Source organism: Cervus canadensis, chromosome 22 (assembly GCF_019320065.1).
Source record: "Cervus canadensis isolate Bull #8, Minnesota chromosome 22, ASM1932006v1, whole genome shotgun sequence".
Lineage (NCBI taxonomy): Eukaryota > Metazoa > Chordata > Mammalia > Artiodactyla > Cervidae > Cervus > Cervus canadensis.
Window position 1 is genome coordinate 52623198 of NC_057407.1, and position 20129 is coordinate 52643326.

The 20129-nt window shown below is 43.9% G+C and overlaps 1 protein-coding gene, 1 non-coding gene and 1 pseudogene across 5 annotated transcripts in view; 1 reads left to right on the plus strand and 2 right to left on the minus strand.

The window, feature by feature from the left end:
• Positions 1 to 20129, plus strand: part of OSBPL10 (oxysterol binding protein like 10) — a 308456-nt gene that overhangs the window by 39139 nt on the left and 249188 nt on the right. The gene's annotated exons all lie outside the window — the stretch shown is intronic.
• Positions 16904 to 18307, minus strand: LOC122424989 (annotated as a pseudogene).
• Positions 17237 to 17309, minus strand: TRNAG-CCC. Its single transcript has one exon. It is a non-coding gene; the product is annotated as a tRNA-Gly (tRNA).

Consider the following 20129-nt stretch of genomic DNA (forward strand, 5'->3'; position numbering starts at 1 on the left):
TGCTCGAGGCTTTTCAGAGGTGCTCAAGCACCTTGGGGAGGTAAATTTGTTAACCTCCTGCCAATTTCCAGGGAGATGGAAAGATGGAAAGATTCCTGGTGAAGAAGGACCTTTCTCTCTTCTCCTCTCTCGGCGTTGTTCTCATGGACTTCTGGAGTGGATTCTGCAGCAGATGTTGTTGGTACCCTGCCTGGATCCCCTCTCCTGGCCCTGTGTGCCCCCAACTTGGCTGCAGCAGGGCCAGTTGCTAACACCTCACGTCTGGATCCTGCGCTGGAAGATTCTGCCTTGCTGGAGAGCAGCTCCATACCCTGCAGACGTCTGGAAGGAAACATCTCATTCCCTACCTTGGGGTGCCCTGTAGTGAGTGGTTGACATCAGTGACTGATGGCAGTGATTGGGGTATAAAACCCAGCCCTTAGCCTCTGGGCAGCACAAAGTCTATAGTCCAGTTAACTCCGGGGCTCCCTGCCAGATCAGACCGCAGCTGGCCTGCTGTCAGCCCTCACCTTTTCCTGTCCATGCAACTTCCCTTGCTTTGTTACAAGTTTCTCTTCAGGGCTCTTTCTCCAGCACCCACTGGTGCAAGAATTGCCACAGCAGGCCCTTCTTCTAGGGAGCACAACCCAAGGCAGTCTCGTCTGTCTCTCCTCCCTGGCCTTCACACTCGGCTCTGTCCGTGGAGTGTTTACATTGGAGTCTCTTCTGCCTCGTGAGGTTGTTCGGAGGGCTGATTTCACATCTTGCCCATCTTTAGACTTCCACCATCCTCCTAGCCCCAAGCCCTGTTCACCCTCACTCCTTAATCATGGCTCTCATATTTCTTGTCTTGGGTTCATGGCAGTGACATCCGCTGAATTGCTAAAGCCAGAGATTCTGTGACTCTGTCTCATTCTCTGTCCAATACTTAAACAGCCATCTGGGCACTCGCTGCCTCTCTACCCTGTTCTTCCTGCTCTTTACCTTGGTTTAGATGCTCCTCACTCTGGCCTGGACACTCATGGTCATCATCTTACTGGCCTCCCTGAACCCACGCTTGTATTCTTCAGCACCGCCTCCATGGGGTCTGTCCCAAAGCCAGTGGAATCCTTAAAGCTCTTAGCAACTTTCCATGATCTCCAGTCAGATACATGCTGTAGTACAGTGGTGCCCAGTCCTCAGCCCCAGTGCCCACGCCCGTCTCGTTTCCTGTCTGACCCCCTGCACCCCCTACCCTGGCAGATGCTGTCTTTTTTTTTTTGGCTGTGCTGTATAGCTTGTGGGAATCTTAGTTCCCTGACCGGGGATCAAACCTGTGCCCTTGGCAGTAGAGGATGGAATCCTAACCATGGACCACCAGGGGGGTCCCAGGTGCTCTGTCCTTTGAGAACGGCTCATGTGCTACACACGGGCAGGAGCTGTTTCCACCTTGCCCCCTTCTGTGGCGGTACTTTCACACGGCAGGTCTGTGCATCTGCCCATGATGCTGAAGCCACGTCTTACTTATTATTGTGTCCATAATAGGAAGCCTCATGTTTTGTACACAGGAGGCAGGAAGTTAAAAGAAGTTTTTTTTTTTTAAATTTATTTTGAATATAAAAAAAGAATGTATGTGTATAACTGAGTCACTGTGCTATACAGGAGAGATTGGCACAACAAAACTCTCCTTCAATTAAAAAGTAAATTTATTCAAGTATAGTTGATTTTAAAAAATTATTTACCTTTGACTATGCTAGGTCTTCATTAAGGTGCGTGGGTGTCTCACTGTGGAGGCTTCTCTTGTTGAGGCATTCAGGCTTAGTTGCCCTGGGATCTTCCCAGACCAGGGATCGAACCTGTGTCCCCTGTGTTGGCAGGCGGATTCTCATCCACTCGACTACTGGGGATGTCCTACAGACTTTTTAATTGAGTAGTCTCTAATCTTTTTTGTTATTAGTAAAATAAAAATTGTGAGTTCCTCCTCCCTACTTAATACTTGAGAGTGTCTGCTGTTTCGGGGGATACCTCACAGCACAAGGTAGGCTGAGTTCAGTTATGCATTTCAGTAATTTGGATTTTATTAGTTGCCATGGGATCTGCAGACTTTTGAAAAATAACCACACATTATTCCCATCAGACAGGGGTCATAAGAGCAAACGTTTTGCAGAGCGTAGGCCCTCCAGCTCCAGGTCAAGGGCGGCAGTATTGGGGTCCTGAGCGGTCAGGAAGATGGGCTGTGGGTCCACACCCCACGTCGGACAGGGGAGCCGCCGCTCAGCTCTGGCATCTCGCTGCCACGGGTTCAGCGTGGGCCTAAGGTATCTTCGGGTATTTTAAGAGGAACCAGATGTGGATTTTTGTGGGAAGCTCTTATTTTTTAAAGATTGGCATCTGGTTCAAAATTCAAAAGCAAACCAAAAGAGGACAAAAAAGCCAAAATGAAACAAAACACCGTTTTCTGGCCAAAACCAAGTGGACTAGTGGACTTGAGTACTGGATCCTGTGTCTCCCGCTGACTGTCACTGGAAGCTCTGGGCTGCATGGTCTCCGGAGCGCATCTGCGGGGACTCTGGGCCCCCTGGTCACTGGTCCTGCCGCTGGGACTGTAGCATAGACCTAAGTCCCTGGTGGGTTTTGACCCTCACTGGCTGATGTGGAAGGGAAGTTTAGGGAATTACCTTCTGCATAGTGACTCCCAGGTCCGCTTTGTGGGTGTGGCTTGTTCCCTGTTCATGTGAAACCACCACCCTGGCCGGGATGGAGCTTGTCTCTAAGTGACAAGTGGGTGTCACTCATGGGATTTATTTTAAAATCACCGTTTGGTTTCTTAATGTGTTTGTTGGTAAAGTGGTGGAGGGTGGACCTGCCCTTTCTAGTCAAGCCCAAGCTCTGGATTTTTCTAAGTAAATGTTGTAGGCGTTAGAGTTGCCTTTAAATCTATCCAAGTTTGGGTGAAAATGACAGGGGAACATTGGGAAATGGGGGCCACTATAAGGAAGAAGGTGGTTTTATACAAATCCTTCTCTCCATGTGTCTCTATGTGAATGTATTAGTGCTTTAGCAGGTCTGTTAATTTAGAATAGGGATTTCCATTTGAAAACTTATTTTGATAGAAGCTAACTTCTCAGATCATCTAGTCTGATCACATTCTTTTTTTAAAAAATTTATTGCAATTGGAGGATAGTTGCTTTACGATGTTGCGTTGGTCCTTGCTGTACAGCAGTGTGAATCAGCCACAAGTGTGTGTGCGTCCCCCCATCCTGAGCCTCCCTCCGGTCCCACCCTCTAGGTAGTCACAGCGCGCCAGGTTGAGCCCCCTATGTTGTACATAAACTCCCCACCAGCTGTCTGTTTTACATATGGTGATGTGCGTGCTTCAATGCTGCTCACTCAGTTTGTTCCACTGTCTCCTTCCCCACTGTGCTTACATTCTTGAAAAGAAAGTTGTTACCACACACAGTGTAAAAACAGTTCTATTCTTCTATTTTAATTTTGATAATATTTTATTATAACTTTTACAATTTTTAATTTTAATAATTTCTGTTCTTTTTGCATTAAAGCATTACATTTAGCATTCCTGGTGGGAAGGCAGATTGATATGACACTGATGGAAGACAGATGTAGTCTTTTTTAAAAAAATATGTATTTGTTCATTTGACCATGCTGGGCCTTAGTTGCCAAAGATCCTTAGCATGCAGGGTCTTTGATCTTCATTGCAGCCTGTGAGATCTTTTGTTGTGGCATGTGAATTCTTAGTTGCAGCATGTGGGATCTAGTTCCCTGACCAGGGATTGAACCTGGGTCCCCTGCTTTGATTGGGAGTGCAGAGTCTTAGCCACTGGACCATGAGGGAAGTCCCAGATGTACAGTCTTTATCAACCTTAAGAGTGTTCATGTGGTTTGACCCAGTTATTGTAATATATCATCTGATGGCAATCAGAGAAGTCCACCAGAATAATAATAATGCATGGAGATGTTGATTGATGTTATTTATAACCATGAAAAATGGGGACTAGTCTAAATAGGGGAATAGTTAAGAAAGTTATGCTTCACCTGATAAAATACTATTCAGATATTAAGTGATGTCGCTGAAGAACTTTTAATGACAGCAGAGTTCATGCTCCTAAAATAATGTCAAGTGGGAAAAAGCTGGTGTCAGTGAAAATATCCATCCGTGTCTGACTCTGTATGTGTATAACTAGACTGTAAGATTTTAATGGCATATTTCAAAACATTAACAGTGGTTTTCTTTGGGTGGTATAATTATTCTTCAGAGTTTCCTCAATGAATGCCTCTTGCTTTTATAATCAGGAAAAAATTAATTTTTTCCTTTTAAACTATGAAAAAACTGTCTGTTATGTGACGCAGCAGTTCCACTCCGAGGTGTATACGTGGAAGGATTGGCAGCAGGCACTTGAACAGACACTTGTATGAAGTGTTCACTGCAGCGCTAGTCACGAGAGGCAAAAAGTAGAAACAGCCCAAGTGTCCAGTCGTTGACTGGATGAGCAAAATGTGGTCCCTCCACGTAATGGACCATGGTTCACCATAGGCTGGTAAGGTTCTGATGCACGCTACAGTGTGGATGAAACTTGAATGCACTGTGCTAAGTCAGATAAGCCAGTCACAAAGGGACAAATGCTATAGGATTCCACTTACATGAAATTCCTAGAGACAGAGGTCACCAGGGGCTTGGGAGTGGGGAGTTATTGCTAAATGGGTACAGAGTTTCTGTTTGGGGTGATAAAATTTTGGAGGACTTTCCTGGTGGTCCTGTGGTTAAGACTCCGCTGACAGTGAAGGGGGCATAGGTACTATTCCTGGTTGGGGAACTAAGATCCTGTATGCCCTGAAGCACAGCCAAAAGATTGAAAACAGAAAAGTTTTGGGAATAGATAATAGTGATGGTTACACAAGATTTTGAATATAATTTCATATAATTATACACCTACAAATGGTTAAATGGAGAATTTTATAATATGTATTGTTATTGTTGTTCAGTAGCTCAGTCGTGTCTGACTCTTTGAGACCCCATGGACTGCAGCACACCAGGCTTCCCTGTCCTTCACTATCTCCTGGAGTTTGCTCAGATTCATGTCCTTTGAATCAGTGATGCTATCTAACCCATCTCATCGCAATAGAAATATTCAGAAAAGACGAAACTGTGTTGGCTGATTGGACCATGTATTTGCTTTGATTGACAGTGGCTGTCAATCATGGTTCATTTATCTCCATTTTTGTGTTTGACTTTGACACCACAAATATCCCTGTGCTGTAAATGTGTTGTTTTGAAGGTTTCGGGTGCCAGGCTCGGGTCTAGATAATGGAGCAGGGGGTTCATGTGGCATCTAGGAGAGTTTGAGATTTATAAAACGAAAGGTGTTACTCTTCATCTCAGGCCATATATTGAGTTTTTGCCAGGGAGGAGAAGGAAGAAAGGAAAGGTTTGGTGATAACTGACAGCCCATAACAGTTCTGGAATATTCAAAAGTATTCTGGCAAATCAGACAGCCCTTGAAGAAAGACAGCCAGCGCATTTTTGCTTCGGAAATTCATTTGGCAGCAAGAAGTGCCGAAGGAAGAGCTTTACTTATACTCTCTGCTTCCTGATATTTAAGGAATTCATTTCACTTGCAGCTTCACATGAGTGCGTTTTCTCTCCCTTGTGAAGGGGAGGCGGCGCCCTGCTGAGACACGAGAGAAGGTGGGTGGTGGAGGCCACTTCTCTTAAAGGTGACTTCTTAGCCAACCATCTAAAAACGCTTGTGGAAAGTAAGCAGTTGGGGTCAGCCGGGATCTTCAGCAGGCAAGCAGCCAGTTCCCTCTCAGGGGAGCTTGAAGTGTCTAGACATGATGCTTTTGAACTCTGGGTACATTTCCAGATCATTGTTCAGCTCTTTGCTGCTTCCATTGGAATTTACACAGTTCACAGAGGTCTGTTGCACCAACGCTCAGCTCCCTTAGGTCAACTGAACAAGTGACCACTTCTCTGTTCATCAAAGAGTCTTGTATCTTCAGTATGCCTTCCCTGAGATCTATTTATTTACCCAAGATGACTCTCATTTTCCTTTTCTCTTAGCTTTCGGAATAAGAGCTAGCTGGGTCTGTGTGTGTTACTCTCCTGTTCTGTTTGCAGCAGACGCCTGTGTCTAAGTGGTTATTGAAGTGTTCAACATAAAATATTTATTTTTTTTTTGTTTTGAAGTTATTTCTCCTTCAGTATTAATATTGTAAGTTTCCATCTCCGTGTTTAGCTTGAGGAGAAAACATGCTCTGAGTATTTCACTTTCTCATTGAACAAACGTTGAGGATTTGCCCTCCTCAGTTCTCGGCCCATTCAGCGGTGACTAGCTCTCAGGCTCTGTCCTCAGGGAGTTTGTGTCCTGGGGAAGCAGGTGGACAAGTACATTTCAGAGTCAAAGGGGTTGTGGTATCAATAAGCACAGGGTGTGACAGGAGCCCAAGAAAGGTGTCTAATTTAATGTTGAGCGATTGGGTGGACTTCCTAGAGGAAGTGACATCCACAGAGTCCTTTTTTTTAAGTTTTTTTTTTTTTTTTTTTTGATGTGGACCACTTTTAAAGTCTTTATTGAATTTGTTACAGTATTGCTTCTTCTTATTATTTTTGTTTTGTTTTTTGGTCACAACACATGTGGGATCTTAGCCCTCAACCAGGGATCGAATCTGCACCCCCTACATTAGAAGGCAAAACCTTAATCAGTGGACCACCAGGGAAGTCCCCCATGTTGAGTCTTGAAAGATAATAGGAGTCAGCCACATCAAGGGTTGTGGGGTTGCGCAAAGCAGAGGAGTCCAGAGGTGAAAAGGGACATCATTCATTTGGGAAGATTTAAGAACTTCAGTGTGAGAGTAGCATAGCTCATAAGGGAGGGTCAGGGAAGAAGGGTTAGGAGTAAATATCAGAGAGGTAGGTAGATACGACCTTCTGAAGGTCACAGGACTTTCAGAAAAAATGTAAGCAAAGAAATAATTTGATCAGATTTTAATTTTTTTTCCCCACTCTGTGCGGTCCTATAGGATCTTAGTTTCCTGACCAGGTAGCGAACCCATGCCCCCTGCAGTTGAAGCAGGGAGTCCTAACCACTGGACTGCCAGGGAGTTCCAATTTTAATTCCAGATTTTAATTTTAGCAAACTTACTCTAGCTGGAGACACACGTAATTATAAATAAATATATATGTGTGTGTGTGTGCATGAGGTAATATAATTATGTACAGTAAAATGGCCAGATTTTAGTCATTGGCCAGTTTGGTTGATGAGTTTTGACAATTGTATACACTCGTGTTACCCCCACCCCAAACCAGATATGGAACATCTCCATTCTTTCAGAAAGTTCCTCCATGTCCCCTTCCATTCAATCACCCAACCTCCCCCACCCCACCCCTACCCTGGCCACTGTCTGACTTTTATCTCCAGTTATGTCTTTCTTGGAGTTCACATAAATGATGTCATACAGTAGAGGCTCTGTTATGTCTGACATTTTTTCAGCCAACATAATTTGGAAGTCATCCACATCATTGCATTTGTACATAGAAGCTCCTTTTTATTGCTGAATTAGTTATTGCTAAGTTAGTTACTGCTGATTCCATTGTATGGATGAACCACAGTTCATCCAGTCTTCAATTGGACATTTGGGTTGCTTTTAGTTACTGGTTTTGATAAATAAAGGTGCTATAAATGCTCTTATGCAAGTCCTTTTTTGGGGGAACTATATTTTATTTCTCTTGGGTAAATAACAGTGGGATTTCTAGGTCTGCTTATCTTCTAAAGAATATATATGGGTTGAAGGGCAACAGGGAGGCTATGGTGTATGGTCCAACTGAGAGATGGAAGTGTCCAGAAATAAATCCTGAAGGTGGAGCACGGTGAATAAAATCCCTGTACTGAGGAAGTTGAATAAACAGGAGGAGGTGATGAGCAAGATGGAGACAAGAGATGAAAGGCTCACTGGCTGTGGGAATGAATGACAGTGTTTTCTCTAAGCCGGTGAAGGAATGCTGGAGGGGCAGAGGAGGGGAGGGGCAACAGGTTTCATTTGGGATGGTTAAGTTTGAGATACTTGGCAGCAGGAGAGAGGCCAAGAGGCCGTGGGCTCTATGAATCTGGAGGCTGGAAGAGCAAGCTGGCCAGCAGGGGAGGAGCAGACAGTGGTCACCATGGAGATGGTAACAGAGGCCATGGGGGTAGAGGAGATGACTGGGTATGGGAGAAAGACCCACCTAAAACAGGGAGAAGATATGGTAACATCACCAATGGTGCAGCCCTTGGTTTCTGAGTATATATATGAAAGAACTGCTTAATATCAATAAGACAAAGATAACAGTCTAATAGAAAATGGATAGATGGTGTGTGTGTACTCTGTGCAAACATGTGACAGATCCACTTGGATTTGTGCTCAGGAGCAGAATTATCGCCCTTCTAGAGAGGATGTTCTTTAATATTACAACCTCCATAGAAAAACGGTTTGTTGGATGCTGTAATAATAATGAACGTCCTCTCCAGAAGGGTTAACAGTGACATTGTTTCTATGCATACGAATTGCAGGCAGCCCAAGGGTCTGGTCCATCAACTACAGAATGAATAAATTGTGGTGTAGAACAGGATGCATGAATCCCACAAACATAATGTTAGGGGAACAAAAGCAAGTTGCAGAAGAGTGTGTAAAACATTTTAAACTTGAGTAGTGTATTATATATTGCTTAAGGATTCACATCCAAACACAGTAAAATTGGGGGGGAAATGTTAAATTGGAGTTGTTTCCTCCAGGAGTCTGGGAGGGGTGCCTTCACGGTTCCCTGCTCTTATCTGGTCGATGATGCTTTGTTTTCTTGATAGGTGCTGAGTACTTGAGTGTTCATTGTGTGTGTCTCTGCCTTTTTTGCATTGCTGGGTGATTTTAAAAGGGTGGGAACCCAGGACAGAACCTTGGGAGCACCCACATGTAAAGCAGTGGAATTTAAAGTGTTCATTTCCTTTTTTGGCTGTGCCGCATAGCTTGTTGGACCTTAGTTCCCAGGCCAGGATTGAAACCTGGGCCCTCAGCAGTGGAAGCGCAGAGTCCTAACCACAGGACCACCAGGGAATTTAGTTTAAAGTGTTCTGACTCTGACTCACAAAAGAAATATTTTCTGTTCCACATATACACATGTAGACAAGTTCCAACAAGGTGCAGAGACCAATGTTTAATGAAAGGTCTTTATTCTTTCTTAGGAGATATATCCTAGTAGTTTCTATTTTATTTCATTTTCTTAAAAAAAGAATATTTGGGTTGCAACTCTGTATGCCAATGGTTCTCAAATGGGAGTGATGCTACTTTGATGATGTCTGGAGACATATTTGCTCTGTGCAGCTGGCATCTGGTGAGTAGATACTTGGGATGCTGCTAAACAGCTTCTAAGGCACAGGTGGCCCCCACAACAAAGAACCGTGTGGCTAAAATGTCAGTAACACCGAGGCTGAGAAACTCTGCTCTGAGTTGATTTCTTGACGGTTGAAGACTTACAGTTTGAAAAGCAGTGATGGAGGCAGGGGAAAAAGATGGGTCAGCCAGATACAAGGACGAGGAGGAGCGTGCGTGGGACTAGGAAGTGGAGAGAGGAATAAGGGGGTCGGTCTGAAATGTGCTGGTGGAGTTTGGCAGCTAAGACCGGGCTGGTGTGAGTTTTGTCGGAGGTGTGGGGAAGGAGGCCAGAGTTAGCAGAGGGGAGAGAAGATGGCGGAGACGTCTCTAGAAGCTTGGCTGTGAAGAAGAGAATGATAATTAGAGCAGATTGTAGGTTGGAACCAGGATGTTTTTCCCGAGATGGTAGTCTTGGCACATTCAAGTGATGACAGAGGGGAGGATGGGAGAACAATTTGAGGGCATGAGGGAGAGGTGACAGGAAGGAGCCCGTGCCTGGGAAGTCAGGAGTGGATGGAGTCCCAAGCAGGACAGGAGGGAGGGAAAAGGGCACAGAGGAAGAGGAGCTTGGAGTGAGGAGGAGGAAATTGAAGGCATTCTTGCTTCATTCCTCTGCGAAGCAGGAAGTGAGGCCATTTTCTGAGAGTGGAGAGGGAAAAGGTGGAAGTGGTGGGTTCCACGGTTTGCGTAAGGTGGAGGAGGTGTGAAAAGACCCTTTGAAGGGCCTAGGAGAAATACTGAGCAGGTGTTGTGGGCAGCTCTGAGGGCCTCTAGAGAATGAAGACCCAGGAACCTGTTACACCATCAGCTTTAGCAAATATGTGGTTTTCTCCTTGGTGTTGAATGTCCTGGAGAAGGGCACAGAGGAGGTGATGGGATCTGGCTGGGTGAGTGTATGTGGAGTACAGGGTAATTGAGATCCTTGGCCAGTGAGTGGTCGATGGAAGATGGAGGAGGAAGGAGATAGAGACAAAGGACTCAAGAGAAGTGGAAAACAGAGGGACCAGCAGGTTGGAGCATCAGGTTAAATGGGGGCATTGGTGTCGTCAGTGAAGCTATGAGAGAGATCTGAAAGGGAAGGAGTTGATAGAGGGTGAAAAGAGGTGGAGTGAGGTGTTTGGAGGTCTGGCCAGAGGTGGAGCAGTTCTGAGTGGTGATGGGAAGGTCCAGGATGGATCTTTGGGAGGAAAGCAGTAATGCAGAGAAGAAGCTTCAGAATGAGGACAAGCAGTCAACTAGGCAGTGTGCTTGGGGACTTCTAAGGTCACTCAGAATGACAGCTGGACTTGGTGTCTCGAAGATGAGCCAGGTGGCAGTGTCTTCAACTGATGGGAGGGAAGGACTGTTAGAGGAAGAAGGAAGTGTCACCCAAGGGTGGAAGCTCTTAGTTTGGCTTTGTGGAAGAAGAAGAGGGCATGGTGTGCTGCCATCAAAAGTGGCCATTTCAGCCAATATAGGAGGAGAGGCTGGGTAACAGGTGGTTCCAAGGGGTATGGGAACAGGAATCGAGATGGGAATCAGGATGGGGATGTGGGTCTAAGATTGGGGGAAAGGATGGCTGGGGGCAGGAAGGAGCTTCAGCTTGGTATAGGGCAGAGAGGCGTGATGGGAACAAGTAGCCGTGTGGTTCTCTAGCTCCCCTGATGGTTGGGAGGATCCTGTCTCCCCTCTGGAAGCAATTTGGGAAGTGTTCTGCTGGACCTAAAGTGACGCTGTCCTAATTTCTGACTTGGAGCAAGTTGGCTATGCCTTCTCTTTTGTGAGTGATGAGCTTCTGAAGAGGATGGAGAATCCATACTGCCAGGACTTGGCACTCAAAGGTCTTTTATGGCATCTGAATGTTTCATGGTCCTTTGACTTTCTAGAGGCCTGTCTACTGGAGATGTGAATATTCCCAACTGCTTTTTTTTTTTTTTCCTGGTTTCTAGAAAACAGGAGCACAGGAAGAACAGCTCTCAGTTCAGTTGGTTTAAGGGTTCAGTTCCATTCAGTGTCTCTGTAAAATGGTGTTGTTGCAGGAAGGGGGACCCCTTCCAGGGCCTGAGAGTGGGCTCTTGTCTAACACTTGGAAATGAGTTGTCTAAGGAGACACATGAGCTGACAAAGCAAAAGATTTTATTGGAAAGGTGCCCGGGAGAACCCAGGAGAACCGCTCTGCCACGTGGCTCGGGTGCAGTCTTGGGTTTTATTTTGATTGGATTAATTTCCAGGTTGTCTTTGCCCAATCATTCTGACAGAGTCCTTCCTGGTGGCACATGCATTTCTCAGCCAAGATGGATGGAGGCGAGAAGGATTCTGGGAGGTGGTCAGATACATGATGTCTCCTTTTGACCTTTCCGGAACTCTTCTGGTTGGTGGTGGCTTACTAGTTTCATGTTCTTTACTAGGACCTCCTGTCATAAAATAACTCATGCAAATGGTTATTGTGGTGCATGCCCAGGGTGGGCAGTTTCAGGCAGTGTCCTTCTCCTAACCGTGTGATAGCCATGTCTGGTTCTTTCAAGTCAGCAGTGAATAAACCTCTCCTGTTATAGAGAATGGAGTTCCACTGGGGAGTTGCAACACATTTTCCTTTAATGGCTTAAATGAAGTGTTGCCTTTTTCCATGAAAGTTTTATATATTTGACCTATTTAATTTTTTTCCTTCAGGAAGTAAAAGGCATTTTCTTAGCTCTCTTCCAGAAAAGAGAAACATTGGATTTTTTGTCAAGGAAATATGATGGGTTCTGTGGAAAATTGATGGGCTTTGAAAATGAGAAAAATGTAGTCTTTTTCCCCTTTTTTTAAAAAAAATCAAAGTGAATTAAAATAAATGATTATTTTAATGGAACTAGGTATGACTGAGTGGCTTTCTTTCAAAAGCTTTAGTATCAGGATGAAAAATGATGCTTTGAATGCTTTTCCTGTGTTTTTCCTAAAAATATGAACATTTCTTCTTGGAAACAGCATTGGCATCTGTAACAGCATTTAATGAACAGCAGCCTCCGTCAGTTATCAGAGAATGGTGTTACTGAGTCCAAGCTCTGTCTGTTTGCTGCATGACAGGCCAATAATCGGGAGATAGGTGTTGAGGCAAAGAATAGCGACTTTATTTGGAAAGCCGGGCATCCGAGAAGGTGAAAGAGTAGAGTCCTAGAGTACCATCTTATCAGGGTCCGGATGCCAGTTTCTTTTATGGAACAGAGAAGAGGGGAAACGTAGGTGGTGAGGAAGTAAAGTTAAATGGCCATAAGTCTTGCGAAATATCTCCTGGCTTGGTCAGCCCCGGGGAGGGGATGTGGGGATGTGTTCATTTCTTCCTTCCGGCTGCCATTCACAGGTGGGCAGGGTCAGAAGGTCTCCCTGTGAACTGAACAAAGGCACTTTAGTTGAACATTCAGGCAGAGGGACAGGGTTCCCCACACAGGCCATTATGCATGCTTACAGCTACAGACAGCATCCTTTTAGTGGTTGTAGTGAAAAAAGCAGCAGAGAGCAAAGGTTGAAGGAAACAGATCCAACATGGAGTCAGGTTTTGTTCTTCCCTGTTACAATGGTGGTTGAAAAAAATTGAGTAAAAATTGTATAGAAGTACAAATTGTATGGCAGGGCTTCACTGGTGGCTCAGTGGTAAGGAGTCTGCCTCCCAACGCAGGAGACACGGATTCGACCCCTGCTCCAGGAAGATCCCACGTGTCATGGAGCAACCAAGCTTGTGCACCACAACCATTGAGCCTGTGCTCTGGAGGCTGGAAGCTGCGGCTACTGGAGCCTGCGTGCCCTAGAGCCTGTGCTCCACAAGAGAAGCCGCTGCAGTGAGAAGCCCGTGCACCACCGCTAGAGAGTAGCCCCACCTGCTGCAGCTAGAGAAGAGCTGATGCAGCAGCAAAGACCCAGGACAGCCATAAATAAATAAATAAATGTAAATGTTAACGTTATAAAAAAAATATACAGGAAGAGCTCACTCAGTGCAAAACCTCAAATTGATTTGTTAGTGTAAGACAATGGAGGGAGAAAGAAAAGTAGTTAAAGCATGAGAAACGGAACCAAAGGAGAAGTGAAATCTTGGAGAAACTCCAGAATGGGCTTTTAAAGGCCAGGTCGTAATGTTCAGATGGGGGAAGTTACAGAGTTTTAAAAAAAGTTCTGGAGTTGAGAAGGGATGGTAGAGAGGCAATGCCTATAAAGGCCTAGAGGGGAAAGATTTTTCTCACCAGAATTGTGACTTCACATAAAAAATGAAAACACGTCAGCTCCTGATTGTAGAAATCTGTCACTTCGTTTTTTATTTCCAGAGCGCTTTGTGTTAATGCAGCATATTTTCTCTACCTTAAGTATGAAAACAGACCCTTTCTTACAAGTATTTTTGCTTCTTTTTGTTTCCAAAGCAGTATGTTCCAAGATCCGTTGCGCCGAATGGTGTTCCAACAGGCTGTTAAAGGAAATAAGGAACTTTGTGTTCAAATAAGTTTGAGAAGTGTTGTGTTAAAAAAAAGTTAAACAGGTTTATTTACAGCACAATTTCTCAGCGACTTTCATATCAAACGTGCATCTTTGGATTTCTATGATATATGGGGTGGATCTTTTAAATTTCTAAATAACCATTTGGTCTCTTGTTTCTTTCTGGTACTCTGGTTTTGCTGTAGGTAGCAATGTACCTAGTTAGAAATTTTCACCTCCCTGGACTCCTTTGCCATTAGAAGTGACCCAGTACTGGCCAAAATGAGATGTCAGTCAAGTCTTGCAGGGTGTGTCTTCCAAGGAAAGCCATTGCTCTCTCGATGAACAAGGTTCAGGGACACTGACACACCTGTGCCATGATCTGTTCTAAGTTTTCCTGCTGGAATGAGCTCTAGCCAACTTGCACCAGGAGAACAAAAGCCACGTGCTAGGAGTGGCATATCAGGAAGCTGGAAGCAGTTCCTGAAGCTGCTCCATGGGCCTTAGACATTCCATCTTAGACAAATTGTTCTGGTCGAAAAATAAAGCCCTGTTTGGTTAAACCATTGTAGTTGAGTTTTTATGACGTGTTGTTCAGTTGCTAAGTTGTGTCCAGCTGTTCGTGACCCCATGGACTGCAGCAAGCCAGGCTTCCCTGTCCTTCACTGTCTCCCGAAATTCGCTCAAACATTCGCTCAAATGTCCATTGAGTCAGTGATGCCATCCAACCATCTCAGCCTCTGTCGTCCCTTTCTCCTCCTGCCCTCAGTCTTTCCCAGCATCAGGTCTTTTCCAATGAGTCGGCTCTTTGCATCAAGTGGCAAAAATGTTAGAGCTTCAGCTTCAGCATCAGTCCTTCCAGTGAATGTCCAGGGTTGATTTCCTTCAGGATTGACTGATTTGATCTCTTTGCTCTCTGAGAGACTCACAAGATATAGCTGAATGCAATCCTAATTCATACAAGGGTAAAGTAGGAAGCAATCTTTCAACTTGTTTAGACTGTGGGGACTTCTTTTGTTTTTGAAACTGTATGGAATACCCTTTGGGAAATGCTGCCTTCAAGAAGAGAGGAGGGATGGGTAAATTAAGGAGTTTGGGATTGAGATGTACACACTACTGTGTATAAAACAGAAAAACAACAAGGATCACATATCTACTGTATGGCACAAGGAATTATATCCAATATCTTATAATAACCTATAATGGAAAAGAATCTGGAAAAGAATAGATTTATATGTATGTATCACTTTGTTATGTACCTGAAACTAACACAAATTGTAAATCAACTATACGTATTTTAATTAAAAAAATAAAGGAACAAAAGAATATGGATACAAAGGTAGTCATAGATATTTAGCCCTTTTTCTACAAGTACGAACTTTCTGATGTTCTTTGTGGAGTACGTGTTTTGAATTTTGTTTTTTTCTTATCTCTGATCACATGGTACCAATATTCCATAAGCACAGACCTGATAATGGATTGACTTTTGAACAGTAGTTTTTGTATTTCTATCTTCTGTCAACATCTTTTGGTACCTTCAAGTTAAACTTCCAGTCTCGATGGAGTTATGTGGGTTTGAATGTGTATTCTGGGCGTTGTGCAAGTCTGAGATAGATGCCGGGGCGTGTGTCATCTGAGTCAAGAGCAGGGTATTGCGGCATGGGGAGGGGTGGTACACACAATAATTATTGGCTGGCAGTATGCAGATAAACTTTTAAAAGTCACCTTGATATATGAGTCATCCCTGAAACTCTGAATTAGTGGTTTTTCCGCAGGCTGCCCCCCGCCCCCCCCCCCCTGCCAACCCAGGCAGGTTAAGATAGATGCCAAATAAACAGGATGCTTTGGTTATGTGTTGCCTGTTTTTTTTTTTTTTTTAAATCAATACCTCTGAATCAAAGTTTTATAAGGATCTGAGTGCTCATTTTTCTGTAGGGTTTTCAATAACATCTGCAAGTCGCAGTTATTTTCCTTAAGGATTTTGCGCTTTAGGATAGAGGTGATGTTATAAATGTAACTAACGTGATCTCATCCCTCGGGGGTTTCATGACCTTATTTTACTGGTTGTGGCTCATGTTTAATTTATTCTCTGTCTTTGTTCTTCATTTTGATCATGAAGCATAGCCCTTTGGGGCTTTTAAAACTTTTCGCCCCTCACCTGTGTGGTTTCCTCCCAGTTCTTGAGCAAGGGTTAGGGGTTGTGGTGAATGAGAGAAACTCCAAGGCATGAACGTACAAAGATATGAGAATTCACAGTGCAAATCTCTGCTTTAGGGCAGCAAGTCCCCTACATACAAACCTTCCAGTTGCAAACTTTCAAAGGTGCAAAGGTCAGGTGTGAGTGAAACTGCAGCCGGCCCTCCCTCTCCTGTTGCCGACGACCCTTCAGCTCTGCCGTCTCCCACCTCCTCTCCCTCCTCCGGTCAGTAACTCTTCTTGCCCGTTCACTAGATGCCAGCCTGTGTGCCAGCCGCTGTACTGTCCTGCTATACTGTAGGTATTGTAAGATTAAAAATGTTTTCTTTATTTTTTTGTATTTACGTATTTATGTTTGTTTTTATGTATTATTTCTGTGAAAAATATTATAAACCTATTGCAGTCTAGTGCTATAAAGCTGATTGTCTTAACTGGATACTTAGGCTAACTTTGTCGGTGCGCGTGGGCTCAGTCGTGTCCAACTCTTTGCGACCCCATGGACTGTGGCCCACCAGGCTCCTCTATGGAATTTTCCGGGCAAGAATACTGGAGTGGGTTGCTGTTTCCTACTTCAGGGAATCTTCCCGACCCAAGGATCGAACCCACGTCTCCTTATCTCCTGCATTGGTAGTTGGATTCTTTACTGCTGTGCCACCTGGGAAGCCCTCAACTTTCTTGAATTTTATGAATAAATTGGACTTTCAGAAGCATTCTTGGCAAGAAACTTGTTCGTATGTTAGGGACTTATTGTATTAGTGAAAGAATTCTGCCATCATCCATTTACTCAGACTCTTACCCAGATAAGGTGTTTCTAGTTAATTACATCATACAAAATTTCCAGAAGAGCTGAATTAGAAAAGGCTGGAGATGAAGGGGCATGCAGGTATACCGACTGCAGCAGGAATGATGGTTACAGCTTAGCCGGTGACCCTGGAATGATCACAGGAGAAAATCAGCCATCAGGGGCCATTTCATGAAGTGCTGGCCTTCTGTCCCTTCTAAACAGGCTCAGAGAGTTAGTTATATTAGTACAATAATAAAGTAGTTACGGTGGCCCTGGGCAATCAGGAGAAGCAAATTTGACATAGTTTGTTCAGTTTATGAAGGCAGAAATGTATGTAGGGTGTTTTAGACTCAGTTATTGGGAAATTTTACTAAACAAGGATTCAATTTTTACTTATTTGGCTGCAACAGGTCTTAGTTGCAGCACACAGAATCTTTGGTTGTAGCTTGTAGACTCTAGTTCCCTGACCAGGGATCGAACCCAAGCCCCCTGCGTTGGGAGCACAGCGTCTTAGCCACTGGACCACCAGGGAAGTCCTCAAGCAAGGATTGGAGAGTGCAGGTTCCTGTGAATAAGGAAGCATAAAAGATTTGTTTTAAGGGAAGCAGTTAAGTAGTTGGTGGCCAAGTTTTTCTTTAGGAATTAAAAAGATTCTGTGGTTGAAAATATCTTCTAAATATTCTGGAGTTTCTCTTACATATAAATGGCCTTGGTTCTGATGATAGCTGAAGAAGTTTTAGGTTCAACTTTTGTAAAGAATACAGTTTTAATCTACTTTATTAGTATTATTTTCATCCTTCAAAAAGATTTTTTTTATTGGAGTAAGTTGATTTACAATGTTGTGTTAGTTTCAGGTGTACCACAAAATGAATCATTTGTGGCTCAGCTGGTAAAGAATCTGCCTGCAATGTGGGAGACTTGGGTTCGATCCCTGGGTTGGAAAGATCCCCTAGAGAAGGGAGAGGCTACCTACTACAGTATTCTGGCCTGGAGAATTCCATGGACTGTATAGTCCATGGGGTCGCAAAGAGTGGCCATGATGAAATGACTTTCCCTTTCATACATATTTATATAATCCACTTTTTATTTAAGATTCTTTAGTTCCCCCCGACCCCAGAGGCATTTTATTTGTATGTATTACATCCCTGGAGAAAGAATCCAAGGATTTTCCCTCCTGTGTGTTTTTGTTTTGCTTCTTCATGGTCCATGATGCCAGCTGAGGTTGTCAGTACAGTAAAACCAAACTGACGAGATGGGAGCAGATTATTCTGCCATTTTTCTAGATCCTTGAATTGCACATCAAACCTGGGGCTGCTCACTCCACACTTGTTTAGCTTGCCTGTGAGGTTCACAACAATTTCCCCAGCCCATGATCTTCGATGATTTCAAATTCACCAGTGTAACCATGCTTCATCATCACAGAAACCTGATGATGACTTTGGAGCACGGCCTAATAAGTACCTGGTGTTTGCCTTTCTTTTCGGCATTGTTGATATTCTTGAGTCAACAATGGACATTCATGTGCACCATTCTGGCAGCACCAAAAGATGACAGGAAGAGAGATTCTTTAGTTTTAATCTACTATAGATGTCAAATGTCAATGACTCAGGAGTGGTCCAGAATTTGTGGCTTTTATTTCATCTTTGGTTTTGTGTATGGTTGAGGTTGTTCTTTATTTCTCCTGCTGCCTACTTCGGTACCGTTCATATGTTGGATTAATAACTCCTGCTTGAGAGTCACATTCAGAGTGCTCTGTGTAACACTGTACCCACACTGCTCTTCAAGCCAATTCGTGAATCTTTATAGTATGCCTGTGTATTTTTCCTTGTCTTACATTACACTGTCTTTGGGTGTGTTGGCTTTTTGAATATGTTTATGGCAAATGGGATGAAAATTTTCATGACCTCTTACTCTGTCACCCAGAATTTGTGGTAACTTTATGAGGAAGTGAGCTGAAGTTTTGAATTTATTCCAGAGTTTTCCAACCTTAGCACTCTTGGCATCTGGGCTGGGTAAGTCTTTGTTGTGGGAGTGTGATGTGTGTGTTGTAGGATGTTTAGGAGCATTTCTTCATGCAGTAGATGTCAGTAGTCTCTGCTTGAGTTATGACAACCAAAATGTTTCCAGACATTGCAGACATCCCTTGAGAAGCCAGAGTACCTGAGCTGAGAACCACTGGTTTATGATAGACAAAGAATGGCTTTTTGTTATTGTAAGAAAATGAACAAGCAATTGGAGACTGCTAACTGTAGGACAATTCCAGCATAAAGCCAAGTGTACAGAGGAAACATTCTTCAAAGAAAACATATATGTGAAAAAATAAATATAATACTATGTGATAAAGGCTATCATAGAGATAAAGATGAGGGAGTGGTTACCTTTGCAAGAAAGAGGTCAGTAGAAGCACAAAAATGGCAGAGAGGAATGAGTTGGCAATGGTTTTCACAACAGAGAAGTTCATCATGAATGAAGGTTAAATGACTCTGTATTACAGTCTGCCTTACTGTGCTTCTTGTCCCAGCATAGGTATTAATAGCATTCATCTTACTCTCAGAAATGCTCTATTTTGAACCAAACGTGGTCACTCTGATAAGGGCTTAGAGACTTGAACACTCATGGACAAATGATGTATTTGACGTGTAGTGCATCCTCTGATGTTGTCAGGGTATAGGTTGGGGATGGAAGGAGATGTAGAGAATGGCTGGAGATGAAGTTGGGACCAGATGCAGAGGGCCCTGGGAGATCTGCTATGCCATATTATGGAGATTGGATTTGCTCCATACATTCTAGGAACCATGTCAAAGCTTCCACATGAGGCAGAGTGTTAGGAAGACAGCCACAGGGAAGATAAGCTTTCTGAGCCCTTGAGACATTTCAGTGTGATCCATGTGGTCTGTGCATCTCCCAAACACTTCCTCTTAGAGAAAATAGTTCCCCGAGAAGTGATTCTTGGCCACATTTTGCTTGGTTACATCCAGGTACTGTTCCTGAGTCCAAACTCAATACTGCTCACTGCACGATAGGCCGGTAAATCGAGAGACAGGGTGTTAGGGCAAGGAATAGCAACTTTATTCAGAAAGTCAGCAGCCTGAGAAGGTGGTGGACTCATGTCCCAAAGAACCATCTTATCCAAATTAGAATTCAGGCTTCTTTCAGACTGAAAGGAGAGGGTGTGGCAGGTAGTTGCAACTTCTTGATGCAGGAATCCTGCTACCCAGGTAGGTCTGGTCACAGTGTTCCTGTAAACCACCACCAAGACAAAGGTTATTCTCTATTCTGTAACTTTTTATCTCTGTATGAATGGAAGAAACTTTTAAAGGTCAAGTCTGGGAGGCAGAGCCTTGCAAATGGG